Raw genomic sequence first — 6,000 nt, forward strand, 5'->3', positions numbered from 1 at the left:
ATTTCATCAAACACACGTCTACCAATATCTACTACTGGTATTTTAAATATTCATCAAGCAGTCTCTTGAATTATCCCAATCTTGTTGTGTCTAACATGCCTGAAAGCAATCGATTCCAAAAGTTGTTGGAAAAATACAATCACTTAATTTACAAACATCTTCTACCCTAACAAATCTTGGATCTACATTCCCTTGTCGTACCACTCTTAACATTAAAAAGAAAAGATAAAGTAAGGACAATCCTAACTATTTTCTATAAACTTGGAGCATCTACCTTTTGATGTACATTATGTGGTTGCAATATTATTGTGGTAAAAATATGTTTATTTTTGCATGCTTAAAATAACAATCAGCATTTTAATTGTGGAGGAAGCTGCTTACAAAATATATTTTCTTCTAGCAACATAATCACCCAACTAAAATTTCACCACTTTGTTCCGATTTCCGCTGAACTTGAAACCATATTGGCTTATACAGTCAAAAAGACTAAAATAGCTTTCATTACGTGTTATCGGCCTATGACTTCTCGAAGACGTAGACAGAGGTGCAGGTGGCATATTAAAAGAGAAAAACCAAGGTTTATTTGACCGAGCTCAAGGAGGGAACGTGTGTCACGAGCGTACTCATCACGGCCAAGGTTCTGGGCTTGGCATCGGGCTTTGAAAGCTTTTGGGTTTTGGATTAAATTTTATGCACTCTCCTATTTTGCTGAGAGTAATCTTCCTAACTGTAATACATTTTTATTGGGAAAGACTGGAAAACGGGACGGCTTCCCTTCCCAGTTCCTACGTTACTGGAAAATAATTATATTGCAACATAACACCAATATTGTGAAACTATGTTTATCTGAAAATCGATAAAATTTGTATTTAATTTGCATAACGTTTGTCTGTTTACTGACTTTCGCGCAAAGCTACTCAAAAGCATCTGTACTATCCATACCTAATTTTGAAATGATAGACTAAAGGAAAGATAGCCATTAACACCATCCACCACAAACTCTCGAAACATTATCTGCCAACAAATACCAGTATTTACTATCACATTGGGCCTGGCATGGCCAAGCGCGTAAGACTCGTAACCCGAGGGTCGCGGGTTCGCGTCCGCGTCGCGCCAAACATGCTCGCCCTCCCAGCCGTGGGGGCGTTATAATGTGACGGTCAATCCCATTATTCGTTGGTAAAAGAGCAGCCCAAGAGTTGGCGGTGGGTGGTGATGACTAGCTGCCTTCCCTCTAGTCTTACACTACTAAATTATGGACGGCTAGGTGCAGTGGGCTAACGACCTACTCACTTAAATACCTGTTGAAGAATCCGCAAGCGATTGCGGCCCTATGTTCCCTGATGGAATCTAATGATGATAACTAACTATCACATTATAACGCTCCCACGGCTAAAATGGCGAGCATGTTTGGTATAACGGGGATTCGAACTCGCGACCCTGAAATTACGAGTCGAACGCCTTAACCCACCCGGCCATACCGACTCTATGGATAAAATAATTTAACGTATGACTATAATAAATTGAATTTATTTCCTTTTTGACATTTCTTTGAAGATATTTTCATTGGACATGCTTGTAAAAGAGTAGCCCAAGAGTTGACGGTGGATGGTGACGACTAGCTATCTTCCCTCTAGTCTTACACTGATAAATTAGCTTTGCACGAAATTCCAAAAAAAACAAACAATTTTCTCCATATAACGTAAAAGAATTCACTAACAAAATAACAACGTCACAATACACGTGTCAGAAGTTAGATTTTAGTGAAATTAAAAAAGATATTTAAGTAAATATTTCTAAGATGATCACAAGGGCACAAACTGAGATTGCAAAATGCTAAAAATAACGGGATAATGAACAAACTGAAATAGACAAAGTATTTTAATAATAATAAGAAGGGCTTGGCTTGTTTTGAATTTCGCGTAAAGCTACACGAGGGCTTTTTGCGCTAGGCGTCTCTAACTTTGAAATGTAAGATTAGAGGGAAGGTAGATAGTCATCACCACCCACCGCCAACTTTCACCAACGAATAGTGGATTGACCGTCACATTATAACGCACCCACGGCTGAAAGGGCGAGTATGTTTGGTGTAACGGGGATTCGAACCCGCGACCCTCAAATTACGTGTCCAGTACCTTAACCATGTGGCCATGCCAGGCCAACAAGAATGAACATGAAAAATAGAGACTAAGAAGAAATTTACAAAAAATTAAAATCTAACAAGCAGAATGTGAGAGGAATTTAAAGAATGCCAAGATAAAGGTAATAAAAGGTTAAACGAATGCCAAGAGTTCAGAGGCAAAAATTTAAAACGAGTTAAAATAGAGTTATGTGTTTTTCTTAAACCAAAGTCACATCGAGCTATCTGCTAAGTCCATCGAGCGGAATCGAGCCTCTAATTTTAGCGTTGTAAATCCGTGGACTTACCACTGTACTAGTGGGGTATATATAACAACATTTAAGGTTTGCTTGTTTTGTATTTAAACATAAAGCTATACAAATTACTATCTGTGCTCTGTCCCTCACGGGTATCGAAACCCGGTTTCTAGCACTGAAAGTTCTCAGACATGCTGCTGTGCTACTGGTAGGTATTAATAAAGTTGCCATTTAATTAAGAAATAATTCAATTCAAACGTAAGTTTGTTCAAAGACAAGATCGATGAAGGTATTATAGGTGGCCTGGCATGGCCAAGCGCGTAAGGCGTGCGACTCGTAATCCGAGGGTCGCGGGTTCGCGCCCACGTCGCACCAAACATGCTCGCCCTCCCAGCCGTGGGGGCGTTATAATGTGACGGTCAATCCCACTATTCGTTGGTAAAAGAGTAGCCCAAGAGTTGGCGGTGGGTGGTGATGACTAGCTGCCTTCCCTCTAGTCTTACACTACTAAATTAGGGACGGCTAGCACAGATAGCCCTCGAGTAGCTTTGTGCGAAATTCAAAAACAAACAAACAAACAAGGTATTATAGATGTACTGAGAAATTGCAACAGTAAGACTGAAAAAATGTTGAAAGGCTGTAATGAAACATTAATGAAGTTATAAAAGAACTAAAGAAAGACATCAATGAAGAAGAAAATAATACAGATCACAGAATACAAAATATTAAATGCGAAGAGTAAACCAGCCATATCTCTTACTGCATTAGCAAGAAACGCCATCTGCTGCGAGAAATGGAATAGAAGAATGTATTTGATTTACATCTATTTCCACTATTACTGTATCATCTTTTCCTGAAAGACTTTCTTGGACAACTACAGCCATGACATTATCAAATCTATTTCCAGAAATTTGCTGGCCAGTTCAATATCTGTCGAAAGAGAAACCAATAGACATGATGGAAATGTATTATGGAAGTCATATCAAGCTTAATTTGAGATTATTTCCAAAGTGAATGAGTGGATTAAAGAAGAAAATAAGCCATTCTCCAGCTTTGACTACATTAGGTATCCTTATAGCCAAGAGCCATAAGAACTATCACGCATTAAGAATAGGCTTCTCTAAGAGGTTTGAAGTAACACATCAAAAGGAAGTATCTAGAGCAAGGTATAGTAGAAAGAAGAGGCCTCAGCGAAATTTGCGGAAGATTTGAAAAGACTTGTCCTATCATCTTATTCATATGCTTCTCGTAAAACGACTGATTCATAAAACGTGTTGAAGCAAAACACGACAAAACAATAATTATGTTGAAGCAAAATAGATATGCATCCTTAAAAGTAGATCTCCATGTGGTGATGGAGCTTGACCTAATTAACATTGCAGATAAACTACGAAAAAAATTACCTAAAAGTATCAGGAATATCAGATCTTATAGTATTAAAAATCAACTCCTATTATAAATAGTTTAGAAGACCTAAAGTAATTAATAAGACAGCTGGTCACAGAAAGAGAAAAAATAAAGAAAATAATACATTTTTAGGGGCTGCAGACAAAATCTTGTAGGGAAAAAGAACTTCTCTTAAAAGCTATTAGGAAAAGGAAATGTTATAGATGTGGAAGGCTTGGCTGTTAAATCAGAGACTGTGAAAAATGAATAACCATTAATACATCAAGAAGATAATACCATAAGGTGAATTTTTGATGCAGTTTGAAATCAGATGCCGTGAGACAAGAATTAGCTAGATTTGGTGGCAACTTTCAGCTGAGAATTCCCATCTGCCCCAAACGAGGTAAGGATACATTGTTTAGATAAACCAGTCTACCTGCAAAATCACGTGCTTATTGATGGTAAACCTTGCAGTATGCAGATAGGCCGAGTGGTGATTTGACTTAGTTACTGAAACTTCGACTGATACTACCTGTTACACAGTCATGTATTTTAAGTGAGGATGCAGTCTTCGAATGGAGCACACAAGCACTAACTCAAGGCTTTACAGTTAATGCAAAGAAACTGACTCTGAGACCAGGATCCTAAAAATATGCATTTCTAACGAGATTTCTCCAAATCTCGAAAGCATACAGTTAACTTCTCATATTCTCTTACTTTAACAACAAACTTTTTAGTTTGTTAAGCAAACACTTTTATGGCAAAGATTTCATATACGTTCAAATTAACTTTCCTGTAATATGTTATCAAATGCTAGATAAGATGGCAATAAACTACTTACAGAGAGCTTAGGCGCAACAAAACCAAAGGACTCGTAGTTGAGGCATTCATCCTTGCTTGTTAAACTGGCATAGATTCTTCATGTTTCTTTTCTCAGTGCAGAAGAACTGACGTGGAGTCTGCATATATTAGTGTTAGTTGCAGGATTGTTTGTTTGTTTTGGAATTTCGCACAAAGCTACTCGAGGGCTATCTGTGCTAGCCGTCCCTAATTTAGCAGTGTAAGACTAGATGGAAGGCAGCTAGTCATCACCACCCACCGCCAACTCTTCGGCTACTCTTTTACCAACGAATAGTGGGATTGACCGTACCATTATAACGCCCCCACGGCTGGGAGGGCGAGCATGTTTGGCGCGACTCGGGCGCGAACCCGCGACCCTCAGATTACGAAGTGCACGCCTTAACGCGCTAGGCCATGCCAGGCCCAAGTTGCAGGAGAACTGACATGGAGTCTGCATACATTAGTGTTAGTTTCTTCTGCTCGTTATGTGAGGTTTTATTTGATTTTTCCTTAGTGTTCGTGCGATTTGCCAAGTAGTATATACAAGTACCCCCAAATAGTTCTAACTCTTAAATGGATATTTCTCTCGCAATTATTATGCAATATCCAGAAGCAAAACCAAAACAACTTATTCATTGGTTACAGATGGAGTCAGTAAGTTGGCGGCCTCTTCTCGTGTATCTATGCACACATTATTGTCATTGATCCTTCATCAAAGAGCCTTCCTTTACTGACAGTTTTATACTTGAAAGTGATTAATCAATTGTAGCTTTTACTCATGCTATGACGTCTTCAAACTGTCGAGGAGTTTTACAGATCCATCTTGCTTATTAGGCCTTCATAATTTATCATACTCTCTTCCGACCTTAATTACCGTCAGCTTACGACAGCATACACATTCCAGCGAAAATGTCCTAACACGTTCTCCTTTTAAACAAGCGTCATTATACAGCTTTTTATATATATATTCGTGAATATAGTTCACATTTTCTATAAATATTTAATATTCGAAGCATTTTAAATGCCCCAAATGCTTCAATTCACAATTTGTAACAGAAGAAATTCCTGTGCAGTGCATGACAATTAACACTATAGAAATGGAAATTCCCAAGACAACTAGAAGAGTCATTGTTTCATCAAGAAGTGCAATACTTATACCAGGATTTGTAAAAATAAATATACGTCTATTGACTGAGCTATAATACAACCATAAACTTAAGAGTGTTTTTATAAGTTTAATAGTTAAAAGCAGCCCTTCAGGACAGATTTCCTAACTGGGAGGGCCAGTATCCTGACCTCTCTGAAAAAGTAACATCATATCTTTGTTATTAAGAATCAAAAACCGTAAACATAAATTTTTATTGCAGTTGGTGTTTTTACTTTTCCAATGCATATAAC

The sequence above is a fragment of the Tachypleus tridentatus genome, chromosome 9, assembly GCF_004210375.1.
Source record: "Tachypleus tridentatus isolate NWPU-2018 chromosome 9, ASM421037v1, whole genome shotgun sequence".
NCBI lineage: Eukaryota > Metazoa > Arthropoda > Merostomata > Xiphosura > Limulidae > Tachypleus > Tachypleus tridentatus.